The following is a 19,236-nucleotide window of genomic DNA, read 5'->3' as shown; positions in this document are numbered from 1 at the left end:
TCTTGCAGGACCCATGTTTCATTTTTGGATATGATTGTCAGCAGCCTCTCAGAAGAGGAGTCTCCACAATCTATTTGTGAGTTCTAGGATGACTAATGTGGCAGCCAGGATTGACAAGTCTTTTTTTTTTTTTTTTTTTTTTTTGCGGTACGCGGGCCTCTCACTGTTGTGGCCTCTCCCGCTGCGGTGCACAGGCTCTGGATGCGCAGGCTCAGTGGCCATGGCTCACGGGCCCAGCCGCTCCGCGGCACGTGGGACCTTCCCAGACCGGGGCACAAACCTGTGTCCCCTACATCGGCAGGCGGACTCTCAACCACTGCGCCACCAGGGAAGCCCGACAAGTCTTGACATAATTCATATTGGTGTTTCCATGTGTTGGAGTTGACTTTGACCTTTGACTTGCTATTTCATTCTTTCCTTTCCAAGAGGTCACTAGAGCATATGGATTCTGAAGACTTCATAGAGCCCAATCTGAAGTTATAGGCTCCCATGTTGATATAATTTTATTTGTTTTCAGTTGAGTATGCTATTTTAGTCATGGTAGAGTTCTCAGAACTTTCCCATTGAAGTTTATTTATCTTTCAATGCACAGAATAGTTCTTTATTTTTTGAATCTTAGGACTAGATCCCGGTGTTACATATCTGATTCAGCAAAAGTACATTCACCTCAATGCCAGTGGTTTTTGTGGGAGAAAATAGATAACTAATATCAGATTCTATTTAATTCAAAGATTATTTTTAGGAGGGTAAGATATTTTTTATTGATATATTATTCACATACCACAAAATTCACCCGTTTAGAGTATATAAGTTTATCATACTAAGTGAAGTAAGCCAGACAAAGACAAATATCATATGATATCACTTATATGTAGAATCCAGAGTATATAAGTCAGTAATATATTTTTTAGTACATTCACAAAATCGTGCAACTGGAATTAGTTCCAGAACATTTCCATCATCCCCAAAACAAATCCCAAGCCGTGGCAAACACTTATCTACTTCCTGTCTTTATAGATTTGCTTATTCTGGGCATTTCATGTAAATAGAGTCATACAATGTGTGGCCTTTTTTATCTGGCTTCCTTCACTTAGCATAATATTTTCTTTTTCTTTTTTTTGGTCATACTGCATAGCATGTAGGATCTTAGTTCCCCAACCAGGGATCAAACCTGAGCCCCCTGCATTGGAAGCTTGGAGTCTTAACCACTGGACCGCCAGGGAAGTCCCTAGCATGATGTTTTCAAGGTTCACCCACATTGTAGCTTGACTCAATGTTTCATTCCCTTTTGTAGCTGAATAATATTTCATTGTATAGTATCTTAGTCCAAGCTGCTATAAGAAATTACCATAGATTGGGTGACTTAAACAACAAACATTTATTTCTTACAGTTCTAGAGTCTGGGAGGTCCAAGGACCAGGTGCCTGCAGATCTGCTGTCTGGTGAGCACCCCCTTCCTGGTTTGTAGGTGGCTATCTTCTTGTTGTATCCTTACATGGCTGAGAGCAGAGACAGGAAGCAAGTCTAAGGCCACTAATCCCATTCATGAGGGCTCCACCCTCATGACTTAATTACCTCCCAGTGGCCCCATCTCCAAATACCATCACATTGGGGATTAGGCTTCAATATATGAATTCTGGGACTACACAATCAATCAGTCCATACCATATAGATGTTTTATTTTTGTTTATCCATTTATCAGTTGATAGATATTGGGGTTTTTCTACCTTTTAACTATTATGAATTCTGCTGCTATGAATATTCTTGTGCAAGTTTTTGTGTGGACATACGTCTTCAAGTTTCTTGGGTATATACCTAGGAGTGGTATTGCTGCCTCATATGGTAACTATGTTTAATATTTTAAGGAACTGCCAGACTGTTTTTCAAAGTATACATAGCCACCAAAGAGCATGAGAGTTTCAATTTCTCAACATCCTTGCTAACCACTGTTATTGTCTGCCTTTTTGTTTGCTTCTCTCTCTCTTTTTTTTTTTTTGTAATTTTGGTTTGCATTTCTTTCATGGTTAATGATGTTAAACATATTTTTTCATCTGCTTATTGACCACCTGGGTGTCTTCCTTGGAGAAATGTCTATTTGAGTTCTTTGCCTGCTTAAAAAATTGGCTTATTTTTTCATTGTTCGGTTGTAAGAATTATTTCTATACTCTATACCCATATCAACTATATGATTTGCAAGTATTTTCTCCTGTTCTTGGCTTGTCTTTTCATTCTCTTGATTTTATCCTTTGAAGCATAAAAGTTTTTAATTGTAATGAAGTCCAACTTACTATTTTTTTTTTCTTTATTGCTTTTGCTTTAGGTGTCATATCTGAGACTCTGACCTAATCCAAGATCAGGAAAATATACCCCTGTGTTTTCTTTTAAAGGTTTTATAGTCTTAGCTTTTACATTTAGGACTTTGGTCAATTTTGGGTCAATTTTTGTATGTAGTATGAAGTAGGGTCCAACTTCATCCTTTTGCATGTGAATATCTCCTTTTCCCAGCACCATTTGTTGAAAAGACTCCTCTTTCCCCCACTGAATCATCTTGGTATCTTTGTCAAAATGAATTGACCATAAGAGCGAGAGTTTAATTTCTGCATTCTTACTTCCCTCCTTTTAGCTATATGTTTATCTTTCTGTCAGTAAACACTGTCTTGATTCCTGTAGCTTTGTAGTTAGTTTTAAAATTGGGAGGTGTGAGTTCAACAAATTTGTGAAGATAATTTTTTGATGTGATGTTGATATTTACTCTTCTACCTCACGTTCTTTGAGATATCCTTTCTCTGCCATCATGAGGTCACATTAGACATGTAACTTTGAAGTAGCCATGAATTCAGTTTCAGGTCTAACCTCACTATTCTTGTATAAAAGGTATGGATTTGGAGTCAGGCAGATTACAAAAGCTTGACCACTAGCTCCGTCTCATTTTTCTCACTGTAATATAAAGCTTAGGACCTAAGTCAAAGGATAGTCCTGAGAATTAAAAAATGTAACATTTATAAAAGTAAATGATGCCTGAGAAACGATAGATAAAAACTAAATATCTGTTGCCTTTCCCACGTCCTCATGGATGCAGAAACTTCCCTTGTACCTTGTAAGATGGTTCTGAATTCTTAAAGTCAGCCTTCTTCCATTTAGAAATTGTTTTCCCCAAAGTCATCGTATGGATTGGTAATACTGCATTTGCTAGTCTGTTCTGTGGTGTTGTTTCTAGTATAGTGTTTTCGACTTTCTTCACTGCTTTATCTCCAATGCCTAGAATTGTGCCTAACCCATAGTAAGTGATGAATAAACATCTGTTAAGTGAATACTAAATGTTGATCCCATTTCTTGTGTACTTGGGTAAATATAGTGCACATTGAGAGGAGATACGTGTTTAGGTAGTCCTGCACAACAGTTGTGTGAGTAATTTCTGAGATCTTTTCCCCAAGATTTCTTTGAGCACTTTGTCCAGTTAACCGAGAATGTCATTCCCTGGGGTGGCACTTCTTTCCTCCAAATGATGTTGGACTTCCTATGCCGATGTTTTCTCTTCAGGGTAATTTCAGACTGAAATGGGAAGCATCGAGTCTGAGTAGTAAACCACAGAAAGCAAGGAGGAAGGGGAGTGGGGAAGTTGGGTTTGGAGGACAATAAGTGATAATGAGAGACCAGGGAGGGACTTTTAGGGAAGATTGGGTCAAATAGGGAAGCAGGTTCCCAGTCTCTGAACATTGCTTATGTTTTTTATGCAACAATCATGGTTTTTCGTGATTCTCTAGACCTCTCAAGTCTAGACATGAAACTTTAAGCAAAGAGTATCCAAATGTTACTACTGACTGTTACGAGCCTGATTCATAGCCAAGAAATGGTGCCTGTGTGTGTTAGGCTATTATCTGTGTGACAGATAAACCAGCCTTTAAAGGTTAAGAGTTCAGTTCATTTCATGGATTCATAGGATAATTGAGCTTTCAAGCTAGACTGGATCATCAGGCTGAAGGAATGTCGAGTATTCTCTGAGGTAACTCAGAGAATAGATACCATAGTCAGAAAGGTTTGGAATGGGTTGAACAAAGTTAACCCATTTGGCTTTTATCATAGTTTGCTTGTTTTAACCGCAGGACCTCTCAGAACCTTCAATGTGCCAATACATATTACACTGTGTCTTCAAGAGGGAATATAGGAGCAGTATTTCCCAAGGGGACCGGTCTGTGAGGACCTGCTTTTTCTCCCACAGACAGCCCGGTGAGACTGTTATTTGGCAGAGCACATTTTGAATAATTATGACCCAGGATAACAACTTTATTTTTCAGTCATGAAATTTGATTTCTTAGTCTTTTTGAGCTGCTGTTTCTAGGAAGGGTCATGACTGCTGGTATATTACATAGAAGCTGACTGTGTCTGTTGTCTCACTTGTCAAAAAAGTGAAAGCTTAAATTAGAAGCTAAAATCAAACTCCTGAAACATTGCATATATGTATAGATAACTTATAAAATACCCTACCTTCCAGGATCTGACTTTTTTTTAATATGTTACTTGTTTAGCTTGGTCTGTGTGGTACCTAATGATTTGTGATCTAATAAACTGGTAAAATTTGATTTCTGCAGCTTTTGCTCTGATTCACCTTTTAAAAGATAGAGGACAGGAAGAGGCAGGAGGAGGAGGACCCATACCAAACACGACCACTGACTTTTGCTATGGAATAAACAAAAATGTGAACAGCTACCTTGTTCTGAGTTGTCAGATAAGCTTGTCATGCCTGGAATGCATTCTTGGAGTTCTGTGGTAGAGCAGACTGTATCCAATTACAAATGTGGATGCAGCTACCCTATGCTCCTAATGGCTCTTCCATCTTCCCTCCCTCAACCCAAACACCCTCCCTCCTTCTTTCTCCAAGTCACCTAATAGACTTTGTTTATTTGACTTTCCTTTAAGGGGAGGAAGGGTTTCTTTCAAGGTGGGGTGGGGGCAGAGAGAGAAAGAGAAGGAGAGAGTGTGTGTGTGAGAGAGTGAGAGAAATAGAAAGAGAGAGAGAAGGACGTATGGATAGATATGAAGGAAGGGAGGGAGGAAGTGAGGGAGGGAAGAAGGAAGGAAAGAGAGAAAGAAAAAGGAAGAAAGAAGGAAAGAAAGAAAAGAAAGAAGGAAAGAAAAGAAAGAAAGGAAAGAAAGAAAAGAAAAGAAAGAAAGAAAAGAAAGAAAGAAAGAAAAGAAAGGAAAGAAGAAAAGAAAAGAAAGAACCTGTCTAGGTATTGGAAGAGGTCTTAGTGGTATAACTGCCTTCACTTCCAGTAAATCCAGTTTGTGTGTGTTGGTGTGTCACCACTGATGTGTAACAACAGCACAGTTGGGATTCCCAGTGTCAGTAGTTTCCGTTCACACCTCCAGTTAAAAGACCCCAGACCTGCTGTTTTTTCTTATCTACACTTTCCACGTTCTTGGGAGGCCCGCATTACCTTGCCTGACGACTGTGGGGAGGTATGACAAAGGACAGTTCTCTCATGTTGAAGCATAGTGTTCCTCTAAAAACTGAAACACAGCCAGAGAAAGGAGGGTCAGAGGCTGAAGAGGACTGGTGAGGGTATTTGAGTCAGAATCTGAGATTGGTGAGTGTCAGGGAAATACGAGAAACACAGATCAGGTGACCATTTTAGGAAAATGAACCATACAAATCAGAAAAGTAATTACTATTTTACATTTATTTCAATGATATGTGTTCCTTACTTTTAAAGATCAAGCAAAACAAACAAACAAACAAAAAGCTCAAAGGAGAAATTAAAATATTACCCAAAAATCTCAACCGTAAACTAACCAATGTTAACATTAATTTCAGGCTTGGCTCTGTACATATAATGGGAGGGCTGCATAGAGGGAGAGAGAGATAAATGAGGGGCAGAAATAATTGTCTAAGACTGAGCTCAAGCTAAACATAGGTTTAAAAGTAAAATATCCTATTTGATCTTACTTGAATTTAACAAAAGGAAAAAATGGCTAGTCTGCTGAAAAGTTATTCTTTATCCAAAGAGGATTAGTTCTCTAAATTCAGCGGAGAGATGAAAACCTCTGAGGGCCTGGGAGTGAGAATGGGTTGGGCAAGCTGTAATGATGTAACAATCTGACTCTTTTGCCCAGCAACCCTCCCCTGATATCAGATGTTTGTCGTTTGTTTTATTTTCATTTTGTTAGGATTTATACTTTTAACACTTAGTAGCTCTACTTCCCCTGGTTATTCCCCCACTTATTTAACCCCAATCAATGCACTGTTAACCACTGGTCTTTTTTCCATGGCTTCGTCATTCTTGATAATTTAACATTTGGTGGGGTTCATCATCATTAAGGGTTTTTTGGCAAGGGCTTTTGGAAGCCATATTTCCTGAGTTGTTTTATCTTTGGGAATTGTTGCTTATTGCCTTTATTTTTGAGAGACAACTTTTCTCCTGCCAAATTGCTTCCTAAAGAGGTTATACCAATCTATATTTTATTAGCGATTTATGAGAATGCCTGTTTTGAATGGGGGACTCTTAAGAATATCTGTTTGCCTGAAATGGTGGAATTACATTGGGCAGTACATTTGAGCTGGTGATCGAATATCAGATTATGGAAACACTTGAATGTTGGGAAATTGGCTGTTTTCTTAGTGGATTTCTCATTTCCTCACCAAAGTAACAACAGCTTTCCTGCAGGCCAAAAGATAACTACTGGGCAGCTTTGTGGAGCTGTTTCTAGGACTTTGCAAATTGTGCAGGAACCCTTTTAAAAGGCTCTCCCCCTTCCTCCCCACTCTCTGTGAAAAGGCACCTGGTTGGCTGAAGATGGAGTTTTTTTTGCCATCTGAAGATAGCAGAAAGTGGTAAATATGTTCATCTACTAAAAAAATTGGCATCTGATCGTTGTTTGAATTGATAATACTTTTTTTTGTTCTGAAATATGATCTTGTGCTTCATGTCACAAACCCTTGTCTTTAAACTGAGCAGCCATTATAAGCCATTCCTAAATGACACGTGAACTTCACATATTTTTTCATAACATTCCTAGTGGTTTTCCATTGGAGCTGTCTGTTGGAGAACCTAATCTCTGTACTGACACAGTTTGAAGTACCTGGAAGTTTCAGTTGGGCTTATTACTAAAAATCCCTGCTCACCTCATGTAGAAAACTAGTAGCCTCTTTCACTCTTCAATTCATTGTCTCCAAACAGTGGAAGGAGTGGGGAAGAAACTTTCCCAGATGACTGAATACATTTAAGTTTGGCCACCATACCTATGATGACTCAGCTGTCTACCAGCCATTGACTTTTCCAGAGTTGGTAAGAGTGAGAACACACCTGGAGGATTTCAGGAGGCAGAAATATCCTGAGGGGTTCTCACTTTGTGCTTAGGGAAAGGAGGGAGAAAATAAGTGGTTTAGAATGGTGTGGTCTAAAGCTGTGATGTCTGATATGGTAGCTACCAGCCACATGTGGCTATGAAAATATAAACGATTTAAAATTAAGATTTAAACTTCAGTTTCTTAGGTGCACTGGCCACATTTCAAGTGCTCAGTAACCACATGTGGCTAGAGGCTGCAGTGTCAGACAGCACCCAAAGTTCTGTTGGCTAGCTCTAGTTCACATGCTGCAGTTTTAGTTCATGATCATTCAGGGTTCATTACAGCCATAATGAGTGCTCTCCTGTCTTTCCTCCCTCCCTCCTACTGCTTTCAGTCATTCTGCTCCAACTCAAATGATGAAGCACTGCTCTCCATATTGCCTTGCTGGCGTCCTCTGGGTGTGAGGTGGGGGAGTTGCCATTTGCATAGCACCAGAACTTCTTTGATGACAGATGCTGTCTAAATACAGAATGGTGTGTTGAAAAACCCTCAAATGTGCTAACCCCCCTCCTTCAACTGATATCTACAATGAATACACAAATAGGGGAATTGAGTGAAGAGCAGAGTCCTGGTTGCTGAAAATTATTTCAAATATTAGCCTGATGGAATCCAGCTAGAGTTCTGGTAATTTACATCTCACTTTTGATGATTTAGATTTTATTTGTAATTTCTGTTACTTATTACTTTTTTCTTACATTCTCATTAGATACAAACTCCTAAACAATTAGGATCCATCTTTCTACAAAATTTTTTCAGTTTCATAAATGGATACTTTAGAGTTTTATTTTCCTATTTCTGAGATAAAATTTTCTAGAAGCTAGTGGAAGGGGAAGGGGACACAGGCCATCAATTTGGTTTTGTTTTTATATTTATTTATTTTTTGAGGTATAGTTGATGTAGAATATTATATAAGCTTAAGGTATACAGCATAGTGATTCACAATTTTTAAACATTATACTCCATTTATAGTTATAAAATATTGGCTATATTCTCTGTGTTGTACAGTATATCCTTGCAGCTTACTTATTTTATATATAGTAGTTTATACCTCCTAATACCTTACCCCTATCTTTCCCCTCCTTCTTTCCCTCTCCCCACTGGTAACCACTCGTTCTCTATATCTGTGAGTCTGTTTCTTTTTTGTTATATTCAGTGGTTTTATTTTTTAGATTCTACATATAAGTGATATCATACGGTATTTATCTTTCTCTGTCTGACTTGTTTCACTTAACATAATACCCTCTAAGTCCGTCCATGTAGTTGCAAATGGCAAAATTTCATTCTTTTTTTATGGCTGAGTAGTATTCCATTGTGTGTATGTGTATATATATATATAAAACCTCTTCTTTATTGATTCATCTGTTGATAGACACTGAGGTTGCTTCAATACCTTGGTAATTGTAAATAATGCTGCTATGAACATTGGGGTGCATGTATCTTTTCAAATTAGTGTTTTTGTTTTTTTCAGATATATACCCAGGAGTGGAATTGGTAGGTCATATGGTATGGTGGTTCTATAGTGAGTTCTTTGAGAAACCTCCATACTGTTTTCCACAGTGGCTACACCAATTTACATTCCCACCAACAGTGCATGAAGGTTCCCTTTTCTCCACATCCTCACCAACATTTGTTATTTGTGTTCTTTTTGATGATAGCCATTCTGACAGGTGTGAGGTGATGCCTCATTGTAGTTTCGATTTGCATTTCTCTGATGATCAGTGAGGTTGAGCACCTTTTCATGTGCCTGTTGGCCATCTGCATGACTTCTTTAGAAAAATGTCTGTTCAGGTCTTCTGCCCATTTTTGAATTGGGTTGTTCTGTTTTTTTGATGTTGAGCATCAATTTGATAAATAACCTGCCACATGCCAGGTTCCGTGCTAGTTGTAGGAAATTGAAAAACAAAGCAAAAGTTAGACACAATCTTCAAATTGCTTCTGACCTACATGCTCTACTGGAGGGAAAAAACAGCCATGAATGGTTAGCACTAGTGGCAGAGTTGCTCTTACCTTTTTCTTGCCTTTTTAGCTTTAGTCTACCAATAACCACTTCATTTTTTTTAAAACCTGTTTTCTCTGCCTTTTCATTCTGTTTCTCCTTATAACTGTTTTTCAGTTTGTACTGGTTTAAAGTGTCTCATGCTCATTTTCTTGCAGTAGTCCATCCCCTAGGAGAGGAAAGCTCCCCATGTCCTTTTTCCTTCCCACCTACCTTTGCTAAGTTACTGACTTGTTGTTTTCTTTTGGGCCTCTTACAAGGGATTGTTTACTATTGCCCTGGCAATATTCCCCAAATATATATCAGAGAATTCTTTTATAGAATTTGTTTGAAACTTAGCATCTCAGTCCTAGGGTTATTTTTAGTTAAGGAGACAAACAACTTGAAGTGTGTACATCTGATACCTTAACCACAACCACTAGGTATTTCGTTTCTTGTTATTTGAGAGCATTCAGGTACCGCTGATGGAGCATTATTCATTGTTAGCTTAATGTTTCCATTGCTGAAAAGACTTCAGTAGATTTTTATGGGAGATAGAGAAGTTTTAAGAAATCACATTCACATTTTACAGTGACTCAATGGATAGTCTCTTTAGATCAGTAATGAAATGCCGTCTGTGGTTGCCAGTTGTTAAAATCTACCCTGCTTCCGCCCTCAGTTGTCAGTTAAGGGAGGATTGCAACACCCACTGATAAAATTCAAACCACAAGAAGTTATTTTAAGTTTTGGGGTGGCGCTTTCTCTTCTTACCCTTTAAACTAAGTCACATCCTGCTCTGCATTTTAATTGGGTACAAATTAGATGCAGTAGACATAGGTCTGGCATTAGATACTAAAATGAAATTAAATGCTAACATGAAAGAGGGAAGTTTTGTGGAGTAAATCTATCATTTCTGGATACAAGATTAGGAAGTGGTTCTCAACCCTCGTGTCTCATCACAGTCACCTGGGGAGCTTGCCCAGGCCTCATCCCAGAGCATCTGGATGACTTGGTATGGAGTGGGGCCACACTTTGGTATTTTGTAGACGCTCCCTAGGGTGATCCTGTCATACAGCCAGGCTTGGGAAATATTGTGTGAGGTGCCCTCCCCACCCTCCACATTCCTCTCTACCTAGTCAAGTCCTGTCTACATCTTTAAGGCTCCCCTCAGGCCACTTCTTTCAAAGCTCACAGCTTCAGCCCCCCGAACTCTTCCCTGTGACTGTCCACCAAACCTACTAGATAGCCCACCCTGAGCCGTGTTCTGACTCATTTCAGCTACACACATCTTATCTCCTTGATCAGAGCAGTTTACTCCTTGGATTAAACTACTGCTTAGTTGTCACTTGTTTCTATCATTTAGGGTTAGCACAGCTATGGACACTTAATAGGGACTTAATCGATATGAATTGAGTTGAATTGTCATCAGTGTAGTTATTCTCTTTCATCCTCTTATCTTTCACTATAGCTTCCTTTATTAGCCCACCTTTGTCCATCAGTGTTTCTTCCTCTAGAGACAAGTCAGGGTGGCTAAACTGCAGAAGGAGAAGCAAACTCAGCCCGTTTCTGATTTTACCATAATCAAGAGTGGAGGGATGGGCATATGCCCTGTGGACTCATCCCTCTCCACCCAGAACATTCAGTGCTCCTGCTCTAGAGTGGCTCTCAGGACCACGTGGGTGACACATGCAACATACAGGGGGCCCGTCCTGCTGGAGAAGGTGAAATGATTTGAGGATGGATCTCTACTGTGGACCACGTGGGTGACACATGCAGCATACAGGGGGCCTGTCCTGCTGGAGAAGGTGAAATGATTTGAGGATGGATCTCTACCGTAAGGCCTACTGAAGAATAGGGGGTTGTTTTAGAAGATAATACACTCCTGGAACTTGGAAACAGTAGCTTCCTTTGCTTTTTCAAACAGTGAGGATTCTTACTGCCAATGGTTCAAGGGTTCCTGTTCCTGGGCCCAGCAAGCTGACCATCGAAGAGATGGTTGGTAACTTCCTGTTGAAGGGTACAGAGGTGACCCAAGATTCCTGATTGTAAGACATGCCACCTTCTTAGGGCCTGCATTATTTGCACTAAATCTCTGTAACTGAGAGACCCCCAAATTAAGTGGCTGTAACAAGATTGAAGTTTATTTCTCTCTCATGTAACTGTCCAGATATGGTTATTCCTGGGTTTGTACAGTGACACTGACATCTTCAACCGGTGGCTTTCATTTCTGGGTCTACTTGTTGCTATCTCTCAGTCCTCAGGAATGGGGAAAGGACAGGGAATGTGCACATCTTTTTAGCACAGCTTCTACTCACATCTCATTGGTCCCCACCAAGTTGCAAGGAAGGCTGGAAATGTAGCCACTAATTAGATGAGCTTGTGCCCAACTAAATTTGAGAGTTCTATGATTAAAGGAAGGAAAATGGATAGTGGTGAACAACAAGCCAAGGCATACATGATAAGCTGCCAAAATATCAGATCTACAAACCATCACCCTGTTCATTGGTTTGCATAAAAATACACTAAAATAAACCACAAATGTATCTCTGGTGCTATGATATCGTGGTAGGAAACTGGAGATCTCCAGGGGGATGTGTGGTGTTTCTACCTTTCTGGGAAAGGTAGACTACAAGCTGGAAGAGGATGCAGAAAGTGTACAAATAACTGTCGCACAGATAGTGTTGACAAACAGGGTTTGGTGTGCGGGGAAGACTCTTGGCGTCTCTGAGGACAAGTGTGTTTGGCAAGAGATCTGCTAACCTGATCAAGAGAGTTCAACTGAAATTTGATGGGAAGGAAAAATCATTGAAACTTGATTGGATAGAGGACAATATGCATAGCAAAGAGAAGACCAGTAGCCGAGGAGGAGAGCTTCAGTAATTCATTTAAAAACACCTGGGAAGCAGGGAGTTTATAGTAATACCTGTAGCTGTTTGCCATCATGCAGCTTATGAGGACTAAGCAAAATAAACATTAAAAGTGGGGCATAGATCTGATCATCCAATTTGTCTCACCAAGAAGGTTAGGATGGTTCTCATGACGAAAATATGATTCTAGAAGGGAATATTTTGCTTTAAAGAAGCAGGCCTATGGAAATCCAGGCCTAAAGGTAAATTTCTAGGTAAGGGGGGTGGGGAGAGAGAAACCACAGAAGGTATGTTGTAGTAGGGTCAATATTATGGATTGCCAGACTGGTTACAGATGATGCTTTCTCCCCATCCCTCTGGAAGGGATGCCAAATGTGCTGATAAAACCCACTGGCAGTTTTATTCTGCTAATTTCTTATAAACTCTTGATTTGTTTTGCTGATCATTTCATTTTTAAGAAGACTGAGAAAATAATGCAAGGAAGGATATCTCTGGATTTCTTTCTGACCCAACAAAAAGCATTGTCCAGTGATATAAAGTGATGGGAACCAGGAGATGAAATCCCTAAAGAAGCATGCTTTGGGCATAGCTATGGACACTAGAAACATTTCAAACAGTTCAGAGAAAAGAAAGAAATGATCTCTCTTGTGGCCAAAGAAAATGGTAAGGAGACTTCAAAAGGAAGGGATACTTAAAATGTTCTAAAATACACATGTAATCCCAAATAATTCCAGTGAAGAGGGAAGGAGGATGGCTCCTTGGAAATAGATCAATGTGCTTACACAGAGGACTTTTCCCCTGTTAACTCAGATTAATGAAGGATATTCAGTCCGGGTTAACAATCATTACTACTAATCTTTAAGTTGCTTTCCCACAGGAAGGTAAAGATGAGTAAAATGCAGTCACTGAGCATGATGTAGACCTAACATCTAGTGGTAAGGTTACAAAGAGTAACCTCAAAATGTGGGCAACTTCTGACATACTTTGAGGCACAAAAGGAAAGCAGGGGTTCAAAAGAGAAACAAAGCCAGGGGTCAGAGTGGTTTCAGAAAGGGTTTCATGGAGCAGATGGTGCTTGCAATGCTCTTTGGAGGGTGGAGGGAATTTCCACAGATGGAGGAGAGGCATCATGTTAGAGGGTGCTTTGCAGAGAAGAACTAGCAAGGACCAAGGCAGAGCGACGTGACTGCAGGAGAGTGTACAATGTAAGGTATGTATATGTGAGTTTTTAGAGTTGAGGTTTGAGTAATAACAGCTGAAATATAATTGACTGACGTCTGCCAAGTACCGTGCTGAGTATGTGACCTGTATTATTTCAGTCAATCTTTACAAAAACTGAGTACTATCAATTGACCCTCTTTTCAGATGAGGAAACAACTCAGAAGTTTAGTAACACACAGTAAGTGGTAGATAGAACCAGAGTCTGAAGCCATTTAAATTTAACTGTGTTGTGAAGGGCTTAGGATTTTTTTTTTTTTTTTTTTTTTTTAGTTTCTGCTTTATAACAAAGTGAAAGGGCTTCGGATTTTTAACGAAGTTCAGTGACCAGTGGGAATTTGGAGTAGAGGAGAGACGCTGGAGTCTTTTTGGAAAGATGAACTGGGCCAGGAAATGTAGATTGAAGTGATGGGAAAGAAAAGGTGGAGACCCCCTAAGGGGGACCTAAAATGGATTGCTGGTTGTAGGTGTGGAAGAACAGAAAACAAGTTTTGGGGTGAGGAGATGAGTGTCAAGACAGAGGTAGGATCTGCTGTATTGGGGGATCTGGGAGAGAAAGTTGGGGTGGACCTGGAGAGGGGTGGTTGTCTTAATCAGAGTCAGGGCAGTCAGCACAGGTTATCAGCATGAGGGAGTGATAGGTTTGCTCTTGAAGTAAGCAGTAGGCTTCCTGTTCTAGTGATAAATCTAGGGGCCACCCACCAGGCTGTGGGCTGGAGGAGGGTGAGGACAGCAGAATGAGTCGAAAGCTATCTTACTAGGAGGTATGGGCGTGGGTACGATGATCAGGAACTAAGGCTCATAGAGAGAAATGGATGGAGGGAAAAACACCGGTAAACACCTATGTATTAACTGGGAGGGAGAAAGAGGAGCCAGTAAGCCACACTTTAAAGTTAGGAAGAACTTTAGTTAAGAGTATTAAGTGTTACACAAACATGATAGAAGAAAGTCTGCAGAACTAACGTCAGGAATGAGCTGAGGCTTGCAGAAGGTGGTTAAAAACTATAAAACAGCTTTGCAAACGTGTGTCCAGAACTACATGAATAAGTAAAAGATAATCTTCTGGGTGTGGAAATTTTCTCTGCTCAAAACATCAGGAGTCAAAAGAATTGTTCCAATTCTACTTGTTTTCCATCTATTTTTTTTTTTTTTTTCCCTAGAGGAGAAGTACTAACTGAAAAGAACTGAATACATACAGAGGAGAGGAAATTGGAACCTTAGACAGGTGAAGGGGTGGAAACCATGTACCTATCTCTGCTAAACAGGTTCTGGGTGCCAGTTCAGCCCAGAACACACCAGGGGACTGAATTACTTCAGTCTGCACAGGACCTCTGAGAGTAAACTGCCGGATGAAAGAGATCACAAGCCTAAGGACAGGCAGGTGCTGTCAAGATATTATTAGAAAGAGAAAGGAAATTTCAGAAAACTCTAGACCAGTGATTCTCAACCCTGGGAGTACATTGCAATCCATTGGGGAGCACTTAAAAATACTGCTGGCACACCCCACCCCCAAAGTTCGTGATAACCGTGGCATAAGGACTTTATGCCACCCCTTAGGACATTCTGACAAGCATCCAAGGGTAAAAAAATCCCACTCCATATAGGTGAGTTCTGTCCATCCACTGCAAAATTCTTGAATGTACTGTTACTAAAGAGGTGAACAGCTCACATTAGAAAAGGAACCAGTCTGGGTTCACTTAAGACAAAACATGCTGAATTTCTCTAGTTTCCCCTTGTGTTTAGGTTACTAGATCATAAAAATACCACAGACACAGTAGATCTTATTTCTACTAGTTGACGCCTGAGGATTGGGGGAGAATCATCCCCAGCTTGGGAACTTGTCTCAGGAGGGCTGGCGGGTGGGGGGGAAGAGTAGGTGAGATCTTCAACATTGGGAGCCACCAATGGGATACAGAATGTTTAGTGAGAATATGGTAGCTGGTGAGGAGGACACAGCCTGATGAAGTTGAGCCAGCAGCAAAAGCCACTGTCTCGAGGGACATCTGTGCTATGGGATGTGGGTGTAAGTGCTCAAAGCGGAGCCCATGTGACCAAGAGTAGGGGCTCAGCTTTGGAGCCAAGCCCTGGGCATCAAGGCAGCCAGCCAGTATTGCAAGACGAGAGTGTTTATGCATAGCAAGTTCTTCCCATTTTTTAAGGATGTCAGACTTCTGAAAAGTCTGTTTGAAGTATTTGATAAGGAATCTGTCTTGTGATATCCTTGTGAACAAGGTGGAAAATTAAGGTCTAAGTCAATGGCTTCTCTTCTGGTGAAGAGTAGGATTTGTTTAGGTGTGGAACATGGAATTTTCATAATAATCATTTGGAAATCACCTGTATCTCCTTCTCCACATCTGCCTGCAAGAGCTGCCTCTTAGAAATCCTGCCAGCTCTGAATGTCCATCCGTAAACTTCTGAAAGGCTACTAGTAAGCTCCTTGGGGGTCTCTCCCAATCTTCCGTCTCCTTTCTTCACTGACATGCTGCTTTCTGATTCTGTGTGCTGGGGTTAGTATTTGTGTCTGTCCCTCCTTCCCTCTCGCTTGTTCTAAGGATGTTTGAGGCAGTTGGAAGCTAGGGCTCACCCAGGTAGATACAATGGAAGGCAGCCTACAGTAGGAAGCTAAGTAGAAAACTGCCCGCTGTCAGAACATCTTGCCAACAGCCCAGGAGAAGCTTGTACAACTTTCTAGCTTCAAAAAAAAGATAATTTATTTAAACATCGTCTTATTTCACCAAGTCTTTGAAGTGGTTTCCAAGAATACACACACTACACGAGAAATAGTGGGTAGTTGAGAGAATTGAAGTACAGGGACAATAAAGGTAAGCCAGGCACACGGAAAGGCTCATCTTCTGCCACTGAGGTTTACCAGCAGTGCCGCCATGAATGTGACTCATCCATCCTAGTGCCCCAGACAAAACGGGATATGTTCTCGTATACAAATTCTCAGTGTCTAAAAGCCAAGAACAAGCTAGTAACTTAGGAGAGGCACTCTGATACTGAGACCTGAATATTTGCTTATAAAGGTCCTGTAAAGCAACCTTTGTCTTGTATGAATTGATTGGTTTGGCCATTTGGAGGAGCAATTTGGACTATCTGGTGAAGCTAAAACTAGTTCTACCTCATGATACGGCAGTTCCACTTATTTTAAAGAATCAGGCCATGGCGTCACAAGAAGCAGATCCTGCAGCACTGTTTTTAAGCACAAAGAATCAGAAATAACCTAAAGGAAGAATACGTTACACAAGGCAGAGTCATACCATGGAACTGTGTGGTGGGAATGAGCTAGTGCATGTGTGTGTATGTGTGCGTAATAATTTTGAGTGAAAATAAGCCAGTTGCAGAAAGAAATTTATGCTATGATACTATTTATTATGCACAATTTTTTAAAAGTCAGAAAGATGATAGATATATTTATATAAATAAGGATGGAGACCTATTAATTTGGGGTGGTAGGAATATGGATATTCCTGTGGATATTTGTATTGGATATTTGTATATATCCTTTTTATTTTTCTGATTAAAAGGGAAAAGCAGCCACTGTGATGTTGGCAGGACAGTGACCTCAACAACCCCTTTGGGGCAATCCTTTAATTATTGCCATCTGTCCGATGAAACACTGAGGATTAGAGAAGCTGAAAACTTGCCTAAAGCCACCTAGTAAGGCTGGCTTTGAACCCAGGCCATTTGAACCCAGAGCTTATAGTCTTAATTATCACACTACTCTACAGAATTTCCCAATATCCTCAGGTGGGTTGGTGGGTTCGTTATTTATACACACACACACACACACACACACAGACACACACACACGAAATCTCTTTCACTGTAGGTCAAGGGCATTAAGTCCGGAGGACAGTGCGGGGAAAGCGGTTCTTCCTAGATCAGAACAGTGCAGTTCCACCAGCTCATCCATCTGATGATCTGACTTGGGCTGGGTGTGTATATATCTTCTATTTCTAGAACATTTGCTGGTGGCTCTCAACCCTGTTTCCACATCAGAATCACCTGTGGAGGTTTTAGGACTTTCAAATCCTGACCCCACCTCAGGTTCCAACGTGATAGATCTGGTCTTGGTCATCAGCATTTTAGAAAGTTCCCCACATAATTCTAATGTTCAGTCAGAGTTGAGATCCCTTGTTCTATAAAGTCCGGACGGTACAATGTTCAAGGTTATAATGTTTGGTAAGAGCCTGGAGGGTTGATGCTTTGTGTTGAGAATCAAGGATAGATCTGTATCCTTGTGAATGTCACGGACAGACCTGTGATTCTTGTGAATGTCTTGTGAAATCCAGGCTCCTGATCAGGAGGAGGGGATGCCTGGACCTCCACCTGTCCCACCACACCCATGTGGACCTTGGCAGGGTGGGATCTGTCCAACCATCTTCTAGTTTTCTGGAAAGCTGTTAGAGAAAACTTGCTGTGATAATTAAGCATGGGAGTGGGGACTGGAAGCCCATGTGTCTGGCATTTGCCATCCGTGGCTTAAAGGAGAAGCTAAGAAGTGGGACAGAGTCTTCCTTAGAAAAGAGCTCAGGGTCTACTCCAATTCCCTGATGGAAGGTATACCAGATGCCTCAAGGTTCTATGCCCAGATAAAGTATTCACCTGTGGCAGTGGTCCTTAAACCTGTGCATCAGGTCGCCTGAAGAACTTGTTAAAAATGGCTTACTGGGCCCCACTCTCAGTTCCGGACTCCGCAGGTCTGTGGTGGGGTCTGAGAATTTGCATTTCTAACAAGCTTCCAGGTAATGTTGATGCTGCTGGTCTGAGGACCACTTTTTGAAAACCACAGGCCTAGGATAATAAAAGAAGGTTTTGGAGCTTCCAAAATCTGCCTTTTCAACAAGGATCCATGAGACTTTGAAGAAGGTGGATCTGGACACTTTGAGAAATTAGATGACTGTATGGTTATGGGGATTTGCAGTGGGTTGGCAGATTTGGTCCCAGAAATGCTAAGTAATGAACAAATTATCATCGAGCTATGGAGAAAACCTCAGTGCCCTTGACACTCTTCTTAGTAAGTCTCCCTGTATGATTTACTTGGGTGAGGACAGAATTCACATGCCTATGCAGTCTCTGAATGCCACAAACAAAGAAAAAGTCAGCCAAACACACAGAATGACAGTCACTCCCCAGAAATATCTTGACAGGCTGGAATCATGGGTCAAAACTAGTAGGAGGTAATTCAATAATAATAGAGGACCATGAAGTCCTGAATTTCAGCTGAAGGAAATAAAGGAGTCCTGCTCAGAAGGAAGGAAACTCAGCTTCTCCACAATTCCTACCACATCACAGGCCTAGATGTACATCAGAGTCCTAGATGTACCTCAGATTCCTAGATGTAAGGGCAGTGAGTGCTAGGAAGAGGTGTGTGTGTCCCCAAAGCTAGGACAAACTGAGGCAGTATTAACAGCTGCAGTGTGTATAAGGCAAGGAAGGGGATTGCTTCCTTCTTTCCTGCTATCCCCAGACCACACCTGGAGCTTGTCTTTAGATCTGGGCACTGTTTTCAGGGAAGTATAGACAAATTGAAGTGTAATCAGAGTTGGATGTCTGTGATTATGAGGATCAAATAAGAAATGGCTGATGAACAATGTGACTGTTTGGTCTGGAGAAGAAAAGATTTGCTGGGTAGGAAGTGGCAGTGATGGTAGTTCCGATGCAGGTTATGGTGGAAGAAGTGGTTCATCTTGTTCTCTGTAGTGATGGAGGGCAGATCTAGGACCCATGTGTCCTAGTGAGACAAAGTTCAACTCTAAGTGAAAAACCACCTTTAACAAAAAATGACATGGCTTGCCCTGTTTCTGTCATAGGAAATGGTCAAG

The 19,236-nt window shown here is 40.8% G+C and overlaps 2 protein-coding genes across 6 annotated transcripts in view; both read left to right on the top strand.

Moving 5' to 3' along the window:
- OSBPL3 (oxysterol binding protein like 3) overlaps positions 1-19,236 on the top strand; it is a 200,992-nt gene that overhangs the window by 75,752 nt on the left and 106,004 nt on the right. For 2 of the 5 annotated variants that reach the window (XM_082631944.1, XM_082631945.1), the window contains exon 2: positions 1,392-1,442. The exons of the other annotated variants lie outside the window; for them this stretch is intronic. The gene's annotated coding sequence lies outside the window, so the exon portion shown is untranslated. The remainder of the gene's footprint in view (positions 1-1,391; positions 1,443-19,236) is intronic. 5 annotated transcript variants of the gene reach the window in all.
- The window catches only part of LOC309810144 (uncharacterized protein), a 184,409-nt gene that overhangs the window by 75,439 nt on the left and 89,734 nt on the right, over positions 1-19,236 (top strand). The gene's annotated exons all lie outside the window — the stretch shown is intronic.

The sequence above is a fragment of the Mesoplodon mirus genome, assembly GCF_964341445.2.
Source record: "Mesoplodon mirus genome assembly, chromosome: 9".
Lineage (NCBI taxonomy): Eukaryota > Metazoa > Chordata > Mammalia > Artiodactyla > Ziphiidae > Mesoplodon > Mesoplodon mirus.
Note: the sequence above shows the minus strand (reverse complement) of the source record. Positions and strands in the feature narration are given on the sequence as shown.